The sequence below is a fragment of the Macaca thibetana genome, chromosome X (genome assembly GCF_024542745.1).
Source record: "Macaca thibetana thibetana isolate TM-01 chromosome X, ASM2454274v1, whole genome shotgun sequence".
NCBI classification, from domain to species: domain Eukaryota; kingdom Metazoa; phylum Chordata; class Mammalia; order Primates; family Cercopithecidae; genus Macaca; species Macaca thibetana.
In genome coordinates this window covers 34,190,133-34,205,857 of record NC_065598.1, presented here as the reverse complement: position 1 = coordinate 34,205,857, position 15,725 = coordinate 34,190,133, and positions in this window count along the sequence as shown.

Sequence of the window (15,725 nt, the reverse complement as noted above, 5' to 3'; positions counted from 1 at the left end):
TGTATCTTCATATAGATGTTGGTAATCAGTATGGCTTCTAACAAACTTTTTTTAAATTTTTATTTTATTTTTTATTTTATTTTTATTTTTTTGAGACAGAGTCTTGCTCTGTTGCCGGGTTGGAGTGCAGTGGCACAATCTCAGCTCACTGCAACCTCTGCCTCCCTGGTTCAAACGATTCTCCTGTCTCAGCCTCCGAGTAGCTGGGATTACAGGTGCATGCCACTGCACCCAGCTAATTTTTTGTATTTTTGGTAGAGACAGGGTTTCACCACACTGGCCAGGATGGTCTCGATCTCTTGACCTCATGATCCGCCCACCTTTGCCCCGCAAAGTGCTGGGATTACAGGCATGTGCCACATTGCCCAGCCAACAAACTTTAATTTCTAATTTCCTTCTGTCCCCAAAGTGATTGTAAACAAAAGATTATGTTTAACTTAATTGTCACCTGTCAAGTCTAATTAAAACACTCACTTTTTTATTTGTAAAGAATGTTAATCAATTACGCAAAATATATCTAAGGCTTATACTGATGATATATTTTCCAGCTCACCTATCTCACTTGCATTTCCACATATCATGAGTTATTCCTTCTCCTCTTAGTGTTTTCCAAGGCCTCTGGATGTTTCCTAGTTCATATTCATATCCATATGCACATTTGTCTGGTTTCTTTGTAAGTTTTTATTAGAGGAGTTTAGAATAATTTTAGAGCATCATAGAAAATGACTATAGGCAAACTTTATTCCTACCGCAGACCCACTCCTCACACACACAAAAATATATTCATAGACTGTAAGGTAATCAGATATGACCTGGTCTTTGGGAAGTAGATGAGCAGGAAACATAAAGAATGGAAATCGACTGGGCACGGTGGCTCACACCTGTAATCCCAGCACTTTGGGAGGCCGAGGTGGGCGGATCATGAGGTCAGGAGTTCGAGAGCAGACTGGCCAACAAAGTGAAACCCCGTCTCTACTAAAAGTGCAAAACATTAGCCAGGTGTGGTGGTGTGCACCTGTTATCCCAGCTACTTGGGAGGCTGAGGCCGCAGAATCGTGTGAATTCGGGAGGTGGAGGTTGCAGTGAGCAGCGATTGCACCATTGTACTCCAGCCCAGGCAACAGTGTGAGACTCCATCTCAAAAATAATAATAATAATAATAAAAAGGAAATCATGGAACTGATTCAGTTGGGGATGACAGGGGCGGATCAAAACTCTTTTATTTATTTTTTTTTAAACCGGTAAATTTCTTACTTGAGAAAGAAATTTCTTTAAAATATTTAGCTATGCTAGGGATCATCTATTTATCATTACATTAGGCATGTACTGCATGGAATTAGTACCTGTGTCTTGCCATAAAACACAATTATGGTAGAAAGAATATTCCTCTTATCTAGTTATCATATAGCTGAAGATAGAGCCGTCAAATGCTATTTGCAATTTTTGTATGTGAGTCAGCAAAGCTGTCTTTGACATAAACATCAGTTTTCTCTGATTTAAAGACAATCTTTTAATAGAAAATTCTGGTTGGAAGAACTGATTGATATCTGACAGGAAGTCCTCCTCATATTGAAAAATACCTAGGAGGAGAGACAGGAGGTGGAGGTGGGACTGGCAGTAATCATCAGTAAATTTCAAAACTCAAATGAGAATCTTGTTGACAGCAGGATGTTCAGCACAGAAAGTAGTTTCAGTACTGACATTATTTTCTAAGGTTCAGTATATATCTATCTTTATGCCAAATACCTGTGCAAAGACAGTGTAGCGCTGGGGAATGAAATTGAAATCAGTACATGTGGATTATTTTCCCGCTGGGTTCTCACTACTGATTCTCTCTTGGAGTGTTAGAGCTCTGGGAATAAAATTTTTTGTCTCCAAGTTACCTCCTAGGATCTTTTGAATTCTAAATTTTTTGAAATTCCATTTTATCATTGTAGCAATACTGTATACAGGAAGATAGCAAGCTAAATTAATAGATGTATGGATGGGTGAGTGGAAAGATGGGTGGATATATATACACATGCACACACACATATATATGCACGCCATGCACACACATACACAATATATGCACATATATGTATATGTGTGTACGTATATGAATATATATGTGTGTATATACACACACACAGTTATTTACACACATATATTTTTATACAAAGTCACATCACAAATTCTCCTGGTCACAATTTTCCTTTCACAAATGTGAAACATTTGGGCTTGCAAAAATGACAATATATCACCCATCGCCTATTATTGAAGAGGTAAGACAAGTGAGACTTGAAACAGATCTTTAGGTTACAAAAAGTACTAATAAAGTAATTCTCAAATACTTATATATATACACTTGAAAAGAATTTCTAGTGGCTTTAAATTATAAAAAGCGAACAAAGACAGTATCATAAATGTATCCACAGATAATTGTAATATTATTGAAAATTTACTGGGAAGTGCTAACTGATAATGAGGATTCTGTTCTTGCCAAAATAACTTTCACTTTTGATACACATTATGGTGTGCACACTATTTGTAGAAACATATTTTTTCTAGCAAAGAGCTTAATAAAAATAAAACATATAAAAACCAAACAACGAAATACATATTTTACTTCTTTAACGTATTTAGGCTTATGGAACACTTAAGACCTCCTAGTAACCAATTTTACAGGGAATTTTATGAAAGATATATTATTATACAATGATTGTAGGGAGACATTTAAATCTGCCTTCTGGACAGTTTAAGTACATTTCTGTGGATCAGCTGGCTTTATTTGAGTGGAAAGGACCCAATCAGTGAAAGTTTCAAATAATCAACTATCTATTTACTCCTAGGAATTTAGAAATAAATAAGTGTTTAGATGGGGAATCTTTATTAAAGAGTTAAAACTGAAAAAGACCATATTATCATAGAACTTTAAAGTTAGAAAAAGCTTCATTTTTTTTCAAATGTAAAAAACAGTAACTGAGTAGTTTGATGAGCTTTTAAAAGTCTCAAGTTAGCCAGGTACGGTGGCTCATGCTGTAATCCCAGCCCTTTGGGAGGCGGAGGGGGGTGGATCACCTGAGGTCAGGAATTCAAGACCAGCCTGGCCAACACGGTGAAACTCTGTCTCAATTAAAAATACAAAAACATTAGCTGGGTGTGGTGGCAGGCGCCTGTACTCTCAACTAATTTGGGAGACTGAGGCAGGAGAATCACTTGAATCTGGGAGGCGGAGGTTGCAGTGAGCCAAGATCGTGCCATTGCACTCCAGCCTGGGTGACAAGAGTGAAACTCTGTCAAATAAATAAATAAATAAATAAATAAATAAATAAATAAAAGTCTCAAGTCTATAGACTGACAAAAATAAGACTTTAAAGGCATGCTTCTGGGACCAGTGCAGTTTCGATCTTACTATGTTTTTCCTTAACATTGATTAAATTGAAACACACACACAAATGAGAACATCATTGCACATGCACACACTCACACCAAAAAACAAACAAAAACCCACAGTTCACTCTTCAAATCAACTTGCTTTCAACCATATGAAAACTGTATGGACTGGATCTTTAAGACCTTTTTAAGAGAAGATAAGCCAAACCTTTTTTTCTTCCACTTGATCTAGGAATTGTTTAGACTTCTTAAAGGGGGTGTAACTATTCATTAGGGATCTCACCTATTGTTCACACTCAGCTTTGTGATGGCCATGCTTTAAACTCTGTTCTTAGAGGAACTTTACATGGTGAAGTACTTGGGTAAGTGAAAGGAACACAAGGAGAGGATACTGGAGAGAAGCTTTTAGAGAATGGGTGATGAGTTGCTGATTTTCCACTGTTATTATGCTTTAATGACAATTTCTATGAATATGAGTTATATTACCTGCTTGGTGTAGGATACATGTAGACTTCCTTAAATGAAAACCCCATTGTGGCAAACATACCTCCAAGCCACAGTTTATTTATTTATTTATTTTCTTTACTTCTTCTAAAAAAAAAATGGGGAAACGTGCAGGCTTGTTACATAGGTATACGTGTGCCATGGTGGTTTGCTGCACCTATTGACCCATCCTATAAATTCCCTCTTCACCCTCTACCTCCAACTAGGCCCTGGTGTGTGTTGTTCCCCTCTCTGTGTTCATATGTTCTCAATGTTCAACTCCCACTTATGAGTGAGAACATGCGATGTTTGGTTTTCTGTTTCTGTGTTAGTTTGCTGAGGATGATGGCTTCCAGCTTCATCCATGCCCCTGAAAAGGACATGATCTCATTCCTTTTTATGGCTGCATAGTATTCCGTGGTGTATATGTACCACATTTTCTCTATCCAGTCTCATTATTGATGGGCATTTAGTTTGCTTTCATGTCTTTGCTATTGTAAACAGTGCTGCAATAAACATATGTGTGCACTTATCTTTATAGAAGAATGATTTATATTCCTTTGGGTATATACTCAGTAATGGGATTGCTGGGTCAAATGGTATTTCTGGTTCTGGATCTTTGAGGAATCGCCATACTGTCTTCCATAATGGTTGAAATAATTTACATTCCCACCAACAGTGTAAAAGCATTCCTATTTCTCCACAGTCTCACCAACATCTGTTGTTTCCTGAGTTTTAAATAATCATCATTCTGACTGGCGTAAGATGGTATCTCATTGTGGTTTTGATTTGCATTTCTCTGATGATCAGTGCTGTTGAGCATTTTTCATATGTTTGTTGGCTGTGTAAATGTCTTCTTTTGAGAAGTGTCTGTTCATATCCTTTGTCCACTTTTTGATGGTTTTTTTTTTTCCTATAAATATGTTTAAGTTCCTTGTAAATTCTGGATATTAGACCTTTGTCAGGTGGGTAGATTGCAAAAATTTGTTCCCATTCTGTAGGTTGCCTGCTCTCTCTGATGCTAGTTTCTTTTGCTGTGCAGAAGCTCTTTAGTTTAATTAGATTCCATTTGTCAATTTTGGCTTCCGTTGCAATTTTCTTGGTGTTTGTGTCATGAAGTCTTTGCTCATGCCTACATCCTGAATGGTATTGCCTAGGTTTTCTTGTAGGGTTTTTATGGTTTTCAGTTTTACATTTAAGTCTTTAATCTATCTTGAGTTAATTTTTGTACAAGGTGTAAGGAAGGGGTCCAGTTTCAGTTTTCTGCATATGACTAGCCAGTTCTCCCAGCACCATTTTCTGAATAGGAGATCCTTTCCCTATTGCTTGTTTTTGTCAGGTTTATCAAAGATCAGATGGTTGTAGATGTGTGGTGTTCTTTCTGAGGTCTTTGTTCTGCTCCATTGGTCCATATGACTGTTTTGGTACCAGTACCATGCTGTTTTGGCTACTGTAGCATTGTAGTATAATTTGAAGTCAGGTAGTATGATGTCTCCAGCTTTGTTCTTTTTGCTTAGGATCGCCTTGGCTATCCCGGGTCTTCTTTGATTCCACATGAAAGTTAAAATAGGTTTTGTCTAATTCTGTGAAGAATGTCGATGGTAGTTTGATGAGAATAGCATTGAATCTGTAAATTACTTTGGCCAGTACAGCCATTTTCATGATATTGATTCTTCCTGTCCATGAGGATGGAATGTTTTTCCATTTGTTTGTGTCTTCTCTTACTTCCTTGAGCAGTGTTTTGTAGTTCTTCTTGAAGAGGTCCTTCACATCCCTTGTTAGGTCTATTCCTACGTATTTTATTCTCTTTGTAGCGATTGTAAATGGGAGTTCATTCACGATTTGACTTTCTGCTTGCCTATTGTTGGCGTAAGAGAATGCTTGTGATTTTTGCACATTGATTTTGTATTCTGAGACTTTGCTGAAGTTGCTTATTAGTTCAAGAAGTTTTTTGGCTGAGATGATGGGGTTTTCTAAATATCATATCATGTCACCTGCAAACAGAGACAACATGACTTCCTCTCTTTCTATTTGAATACTCTTTTTTCTTTCTCTTGCCCAGAACATCCAATATTATGTTGTATAGGAGTGGTGAGAGAGGGCATCCTTGTCTTTTACTGGTTTTCAAAGGGAATGATTTCAGCTTTTGCCTATTCAATATGATATTGGTTGTGAGTTTGTCATAAATAGCTCTTATTATTTTGAAATATGTTCCATCAATACCTAGTTTATTGAGAGTTTTTAACATGAAGGAATGTTGAATTTTATCAAAGGCCTTTTCTGCATCTATTAAGATAATCCTGTGGTTTTTGTCTTTGGTTCTGTTTATATGATGAATTATGTTTATTGATTTGCATATGTTGAACTAGCCTTGCATCCCAGGGATGAAGCCAGCTTGATTGTGGTAGATAAGTTTTTTTATGGGCTGCTGGATTCGGTTTGCCAGTTTTTTATTGAGGATTTTCTCATCAATGTTCATCAAGGATATTGGCCTGAAGTTTTCTTATTTATTGTGTCTCTTGTTGGTTTTGGTATCAGGATGATGCTGGCTTCATAAAATGAGTTTGGGAGGAGTCCCCCCTTTTCAATTGTTTGGAATATTTTCAGAAGGAATGGTACCAGCTCTTCTTTGTATTTGCGGTAGAATTCGGCTGTGAATCCTTCTGGTCCTGGGCTAAACTAGATTCGTAATTCTACAATTTGGGGGCAAGCTGAGAAAATGTGAATACTTCCAAATTAATTTTGTTATTATGTGCAATAAAGTATTACAATTATTTTATATTTTATTTTGTCCTCATCTATTACTGTATAACTTTATTAAGAACACAGACTATGACTTTTTGTTTCTTTCGTAGCTGCCACCTCATCTAGTCACAGAGGAAATGGACAATTGATTACGTATGACAAAGACTTGCAATTCTGTAAAGCCTTCACATCTCTGAGAACAGGGGTCTTTAGCAAACTAATACCAGTAGTCAGACCACCTATTTGGTAAACAAAGTGTTATTGGAACATAACCATGCCCATTGATTTAGTGTTGTGCATAGCCACGTTCAAGAATTGATTAGATGCCATAGAGACCATATGGCTGGCAAGCCTAAACTATTTATTATTTGATCCTTTAAGAGAATGTTTGCCAATTCATTCCTTAGAAAATAAAGTCTAAACTTTAGATCTTGCTAAAAAATATTTCTCATGTCCAATTCCTCCTTACAGTTTTGAGGATAATCTCTACTCTATAGACTTTCCATTGAGAAGAGCCCAGCTCAGGCTTGGTGAGAGGCTTCTCACCTAGAAGACTGAATATAGAACAAAATATTGCAGCGATGAGAGATGGCTACAATTATTTCACAGCAGTGATGTTGGTAGTATCCTGCACCTCAGTCAGTAGCATTCTGGCCAAATTGCTCCTGCTAAAAGATGGCTTTCTAACTTCTTGTTCTGTAACCTGCCAAAATGCCCTGGTTCTCCTCCAGCCCCATATCATTGTCATGAGCCCTTGATGTCCTTCCCATTAATCCCCTTGAATCTGAAGGCAGATGGATTTGGTTTCTGTTATTTGCTATCAGACTCATCTTACCATACACATTTAGCATAAAAAATACTCTATTAATTATTGCATATGGCTATACACAACTCCAGGAAGAGCCATTCAAATTGACATCAATATGAATGACACTCCTTGGAGGTGCGCAGTACCCATTCTGCAAAGTTTTGTAAAAGGCTGCTTTGTGTTTGCTCATCTTTCCAGCTCCCCTTCAATTGTTTTACATTCATGCTCTACATTTGCATCAATTTCAATTACTTTTATTATCCAGACAAGCCATGTTATATCTTGGTTTTTCTGTGATCAATTTGTTCCCAATGCCAAATGCAGTTTATTCAGTTTGCTCATCTGACAAAACCCTATGTCTCAACCTTTAATGTTCTTCTCAGCTATCACCTCCACTGTAAAACTTTTTCTGTCACATTATTTTCCTGCTACCCACTCTAGGCATTCAAAATAAATGACTTTATCAAATGTTTGCATAACATTTTGTATATATTTCTGTCAACTCATCTCATGATAATTTTATTGTAGTCTTCTGCATTAGCGTATGTGTTTTCTGAACGAATGGATTTGTTTAATTGTGTCCTGGTAGAAGATACCTTTGCACATAGCAGATGCTTAAATATATATATATATATATATATATATATATATATATATATATATATATCTCTTCAGGCACTCTGTTATATTAGTTAACACTTATAATTCACTAAATACATCAAATTATTTAGTACTTAGAGTTTTCAATTCTCAACGATCACATATATCTAAATGCAGCAATATTTACTTCCTTCTACTAGTTGTCAAATGTCAAGTGAAAAGAAATCTCAACTTAGTAAGGAGAGACTTTATTTGAAAAGATTATTGCAAAGTCAAGGTGAATGTTGCAAGAGGGGGAGGAGAACTATCACAATAGGGATAAAGCTCTGATCGTAATACCTGCAAGCATCTCAAAGTTTAGGCAAAAAGGGCTGTTCTTCAAGAGGAAGGAGTAGACAAAGCTAGAAACAACAGAGGAAGTAAGATTAAAGGGTCACTTGATCAGATCCTCGATCAAATGTTTTACTCTGAGGCCAGCCTATTCTCCGGAAGGCTTATGTGTTGGCTCAGGCTAATGGTGGGTCAGAGTTCAGAGGCATGAAAGACAGAGAAACTTGACAAGCATTTTTTATTTTTTCTGATTGATCAGTAGAGCCAAGCAATTCAGTTAATAATTTATGAGGCAAAATGTGCGAATTTGGAGGATCTTTGTTTGACCACGTCATAGTAAAACAAGGGGAGGCATCCCTGAATTTTATCTATTGGGAAGGATAGATTTTGCAATAAGCTATTTTGGGGTAACAAAGGCAAGATAATTTCCTAATCTTTGTTATTTTCCAGAATTATTGGGCTTTGGTAAAATTCAACATTGTCACCAATAATGTTTTCAGTACTAGAAAAAAAAAATAGATTTGCATAAAACTAAATTTTGTTTTCCAGTGTTTATCACACAGCCAGTCATATGTCCACTTGTTAAATTCTGTGAAGTTACCTTTTTTGTTAGAGAGTCCTCAAATTTAATAGGTCAGGGATATTTTATGAACCAAATACTGCCTTCCTGCCTAATTCAGAGACTTAGCAGCTATTTCTTTCAAGCTAAAGTCACCTTCATTCATTTGATAAGACTGTAGGGGGCAGACTTACCCTGGAACAAAGCTTGAGCACACTTAGCTAATATCTGAATGTATGCTGTCTGTGATTCACATCTGCTTTTCAGAACAAAGGTTTAAAAAAATCTTTATAAGAGAAAGATTTCTTATCTGTCACTTTGCTTTATTTTTAATTAATCCTAACTGCTTTTCGTGTGGGAAAATGTTTGAAGAGTTTGGATTATAAAAGAGTCTAGCATTATTGCTCTATTGCCCCTGCACTAAAATCTTATTGTAATGCTAAGTCAAGGAAGCAAAAGGCAGTAGATTAAGAAAAAATCGCTGGGAAACTGAGCAAGCATTGTTATAATATGTGACAGATTTCTATTACTCTTTTGGTAGTAGCATATAGTAGTGTAAAGACTAACAAATTAGTCTGCATCTCAGTAAGCTATTTGTTTCACAGTTTTTTAAAAGCTAAGTAATATTTTCTGTAATCATGAGCTTATTTGTGGTTTCCAAATACTTTTCTGTTCTTGATGCCCTTACTACCAAAATAAAAGAGGTCTTTCTTCCTAATAATCTACTTCTCCCCTTACTTGTACTAGGGCATTTATGCATTCTTTATATTCTCGTTTTCCATGATTTTATTCAACATTCTAGCAAGATTTTATTTTGAACATCAATAATGGCTTTAGGATCCCCAAATAAAAGGTTTTTCTTCTGACTCATTTATTTTAAAATCTCCATTGCTTTTGATATTTTATTGACTGTAGTTGACTGTTACATTTACATTGAATTGTGACTATATTCTATCTTGTTACTACTCTTACAGATTCAGCAAATCAGTTTGTTACTTTGAATGCATCTTTTTTACTTCTCTTTTCCTATTATTTTGAGAATTCACAAATCTTCCGTGCTTGGCTTGCTGGCTTTCCTTCTCCATAAGAGTATTATTCGATTTTGTGGTTCCAAATAAAACTTGCCATTGGGATGAATATTACCTAATGATAATGTTAATGACTCTGGTATCTGTGTAGTTTAATCTCACTAAAGCTCAGCTTTCTATTGCTAACTGCCTTCTAAATATTTACAAATGGATGTCTTGCTATTTCTTCAAAATCAGCTATTCAAAACAATTCATTTCTCCAAAACTAGTCATCCCTTCTGATTTTCCCATCCTTTTACCATTGTCATAACTTCTTTTTTTAATTATACTTTAAGTTCTAGGGTACATGTGCACAACGTGCAGGTTTGTTACATATGTATACATGTGCCATGTTGGTGTGCTGCACCCATCAACTCGTCAGCACCCATCAACTCGTCATTTACATCAGGTATAACTCCCAATGCCATCTCTCCCCCCTCCCCCCTCCCCATGATAGGCCCCGGTGTGTGATGTTCCCCTTCTGGTGTCCAAGTGATCTCATTGTTCAGTTCCCACCTATGAGTGAGAACATGCGGTGTTTGGTTTTCTGTTCTCAAAAAAAATTGTTTAAATAGTTTTAACCTATTCTTTACTTCACAGGTTCATTGCTGACTTCCTAGGCCAGGCCCTTAAGCCCAGGAAACTACTCTAGTCTCTGTTTCCATTAGAAGGCAAAGTCCAAGAGGACAGAATTTTCTGTATGCTTTCATCAATGTAACCTAATTGCAAATGAGAGTGACTGGCTCATTGAATATTTGTTCAACGAGTAAATGAATGAATAAGCCCAAATACCCAAATCTAGGCTCTGCTATCATATATTTGTCCTGCATTCATTACTAGATGAATATTTTTAATGCCACTTTCGTAATGCTGTTTTTCTGAACACAAACCCAATTTATCTACTTTCTCACTTTTGTCTAGCTTTCAAGAACATCCATTATCCTAAGGAGGTTCTAAGAAAGTAAATTACTGTCATAGGTAAAAGTGAACACCCTGGAGCTAAATAGTCTGAGTTTGATCATGGTTTCTTTATTTACTAATTGGAACAGTTATTTAATTGTCCAGTGTCTTGATTTCTACATCTGTAAAATACAGATAATGATCACTGGATTGGTGTTAGGATGCAGTAAGTTAGTGCGCCTTAAACACTCAAACAGTGCTTGGTATTTAATAAATGCTCAATATGCATTAGATATTATTATTAATCAATTACCTTATTAATCTATATATTTGAAAATATTGCTTATGCATAAATCAGCAGTATCCAAATGTTTAAAGCAACATATTCCACCTGTCAATCAAAATTTTATATGTAATCCAATGAATTTGCAAACTTTTAAATAAATGCTGCTTTGGTTATTTGTATCCCTACCTCTTTGATAAATTTCTAAACCTCCTTGCGAAAAATCTCAAAATCCCAAGAACCACAATTTAAAGACCACTAGTCTAAGTAACTTTGGACATAACTATTTGTTGATTGATTAAATCCTATCTGAAAGCATCAAATTGTAGAGGTAGCAAGCTTTTAAATAATTCATCTGCTAATTTGCCTGTTGATATAGTTTGGATTTTTGTCCCTTCCAAATCTCATGATGAAATCTGATCCCTAATTTTGGAAGTGGGGCCTAAAGGGAGATGTTTGGTAATGGGGGAGGATCCCTCATGAATGACTTGGTGCCCTTTCCTTGGTAATGAGTGAGTTATTGCTTGTTGCTGTATTAGTTCGTGTGAGATTTGGTTGTTTACAAAAGTCTGGCACCTCCCTGTCCTCTCTTTTTCCTTCTCTCTCACCATGTGATCCTTGCTGACCTTCACTTTCTGCCATAACAGGAAGCTTTCTGAGGCTCTCACTAGAAGCAGATGCTGATGCCATACTTTGTAGCTGAAGAACAGTGAGCCAAATAAATCCCTTTTCTTTATAAATTACCAAGCCTCGGGTATTTCTTTATAGCAGATTCAGACACCTTTCTCAAGTGAGGGTGTTCTAACATCAGGAGGTTATATTTTAAATGTTATCTAGCACAGACAATGTACATCTTTTTTGGTCACTTAATTTATATGTTTTGCCAGAACAAATAAAGAACTTTGAGTTAGAAATCATATTTAAGAAATCAAAGTTTTGTGTTATTGTAAGTGTCAAAGACAGAATAAGTTGTTTGCCCTTTGAGCATTTCTGGATCATTTAAAACATTATGTTTCTGAATGGAATCTGTGAGATGTAAAAACTATTTTCTAAATAATGTTGATATTAACAATATTCACCCTTTTATCTTCAACTTTTTAAACTAAGTGAAACCTTAGACTTTGCTGCAATCCTCATTTCCAGCAAAATGGATATTTATATCTACTCCTTAACTGAAAAAAATTTAGAAAAAAATTGCTATGTTTAAAAAAGAGGAGTCATATATAATTATCTTGTGTTAAAGTATTTCCTGAATAATTAAATGAACATCTGACTTAGAGTCACGTACTCTTAAAGGACTAAAAGAGAACCCATTCATGAGCTATTTCAGTCCCTTTATCTTACAAATGAGAAAAATATGAACTGCTGAGCTTAGCATTTTATCAAAGACAAATGGTTGAACTTTAAATATTAAGAAGTATTGAAATTGAAATCTTTTTGTTCCCAGTCCTTGTGGCAAATTAATCATATAGTCACAAACATCAAAACATTTATTCTTATGTCCCAAAGCAAACAGAATATCATGTTTTGGAATCCAGATGATATATCAACTATAAAAGAAAGATATGATTTTTATTTTTCAACTTTCATTTAAAAATTTAAAGTGCTAAATTTTTTTTAAATTAAACAGGTGTTGACTAATTCATTTTCTAGCTTACAGTAGTATAGAAAATAAAGCAGTAAGCAGAAATACTTTGCCCATTGGCTTTTCTAAATTTTGTTAAACAGAACTTCTCCAAGTAGGACTGAGAAATAGAAAAAGGCCTGTCTCTGTATTGCCTGTGGTTGTCTTTATTGATCTCATTTTTCTTTACCCTTCTAGATGCCTCTTACCTCTGTTCTGTTCTTCTCCCTCTCATTCATACTGAAACGGCTCATAGGCCCTAAAGTGCTGGATCTCCCAGAGAAATGGAGAAGTGCCACTAAAAGAGGAGTAAAGGAAAGTGAAATTGTACAGTGAATATCTAAATGTGGGATTTCAACATCAATGAGAGAGAGAGTGGCAATTTTCAATTGTAGGAAGGCAGACTTTCCCGTTCTTCTAAAACCATTGTACATTTCCACAAAGAAACAAAAAATAAATAAGCAAAAAGACAAAAAATATAACAGCAAAACACAAAACTTAAAAGAAAAAATGAAATTTGGTTGATTACATTGTAACTTAGGCTAATCTGTGGAGTATTGATTTCTTTAATAAGTTGAGTTCCTCATTTCATGAACATTGTATATTCCTTAATTTACCAAGGTATTTGATATGGTTTGGCTGTATCCCCATCCAAATCTCATCTTGAATTGTAACTCCCACAATTCCCATGTGTTGTGGGGGCAACCTCGTGGGAGGTCATTGAATCATGGGGGCGAGTCTTTCCTGTGCTGTTCTCATGATAGCGAATAAGTCTCAGGAGATCTGATGGTTTTATAAGTGAGAATTTCCCTGCACAAGCTCTCTTCTCTTGTCTCCTACCATATGAAACATGCCTTTTACCTTCCGCCATGATTGTGAGGTCTTTCCAGCCACATGGAACTGTAAGTTCAATAAACCTCATTCTTTCGTAAATTGCCCAGTCTCGAGTAAGTCTTTATCAGCAGCATGAAAATGGACTAATACAGTAAATGTGTACCAGTAGAGTGTGGTACTGCTGAAAAGATACCCGAATATGTGGAAGCGAATTGGGACTGGGTAACAGGCAGAGGTTGGAACAGTTTGGAGGGCTCAGAAGAAAACAGGAAAAGGTGGGAAAGTTTGGAACTCCCAGAGACTTGTTGAATGGCTTTGACCAAAATACGGATAATGATATAGACAGTGAATCTAGGCTGAGGTGGTCTCAGATAGAGATGAGGAACTTGTTGGGAACTAGAGATAAGGTGACTCTTCTTACGTTTTAGCAAAGAGACTGGTGGCATTTTGCCCCTACCCTGGAGATTTGTGGAACTTTGAATTTGTGGGAGTTGATTTAGGGTATCTGGTGGAAAAAATTTCTTAGAAGCAAAGCATTCAAGAGGTGTCTTGGTGTGCTGCACCCATCAACTCGTCATTTACATCAGGTATAACTCCCAATGCAATCCCTCCCCCCTCCCCCCTCCCCATGATAGGCCCCTGTGTGTGATGTTCCCCTTCCTGAGTCCAAGTGATCTCATTGTTCAGTTCCCACCTATGAGTGAGAACATGCGGTGTTTGGTTTTCTGTTCTTGTGATAGTTTGCTAAGAATGATGGTGCAGCACACCAACATGGCACAAGTATACATATGTAACAAACCTGCACGTTATGCACATGTATCCTACAACTTAAAGTATAATAATAATAAATAAATTAAAAAAAAAAAAAAAGAGGTGTCTTGGGTGCTGTAAAAGCATTCAGTTTTAAAAGGGAAGTAGAGCATAAAAGATCAGAAAATTTGCAGCCTGACAATGCAATAGAAAAGAAAAACCCATTTGTAAGGAGAAATTCAAGCCAGGTGCAGAAATTTGCGTAAGTAAAGAGAAGCCGAATGTTAATCCCCAAAGTAATGGGGAAAATGTCTCCAGGGCATGTCAGAGGTCTTACAACAGCCCCTCCCATCACAGGCCCTGACAGGAAGAATAAGTGGTTTTGTGAGCTGGGCCCAGTATCCTCCTGCTGTGTGCAGCCCAGGGACTTTGTGCCCTGGGACCCAGCCTCTCCAGCTGTGCCTGAAAGGGGCCAACATAGAGCTTGGGCTGTGGCTTCAGAGGGTGCAAGTCCCAAGCCTTGGCAGCTTCCATATGGTGTTGAGTTTGAACATGCACAGAGTCAAGTATTGGGGTTTGGGAACCTCTGCCTAGATTTCAGAGGATTTATGGAAACACCTGAATGTCCAGGCAGAAGTTTGCTGCAGGGGCAGGGTGCTCATGGAGAACCTTTGCTAGGGCAGTTCAGAAGGGAAACGTGGGGGTGGGATACCCCACACAAAGTCCCCACTGGGGCACTGCTTAGTGGAGCTGTGAGAAGAGGGCCACTATCCTCCAGACCACAGAATGGTAGATCCACCGACAGCTTGCACCATGTGCCTAGAAAAGCCACAGACACTCAATGTAAGCGCATGAAAGCAGCCAGGAGGGGAGCTATACCCTGCAAAGCTACAGGGGAGCTTCCCAAGGCTGTGGGAGCCTACCTCTTGCATCAGCATGACCTGGACGTGAGACATTGAGTCAAATAGATCATTTTAGAGCTTTAAGGTTTGACTGCCCCACTGGATTTTGGACTTGCATGGGGCCTGTAGTGGCTTTGTTTTGGCAAATTTCTCCCATTTGGAATGGCTGTATTTACCCAATGCCTGTACCCCATTGTATCTAGGAAGTAACTAACTTGTTTTTTATTTTACTGGTTCATAGGTAGAAGGGACTTGCCTTGTCTCAGATGAGACTTTGGACTGTTGACTTTTGAGCTAATGCTGAAATGAGCTGAGATTTTGGGGGACTGTTGAGAAGGCGCGATTGATTTTGAAATGTGATGACAAGATATTTGGGAGGGGCCCGGGGCAGAATGAGATGGTTTGGCTGTGTTCCCACCCAAATCTCATCTTGAATTGTAACTCGCACAATTCCCCTATGTTGTG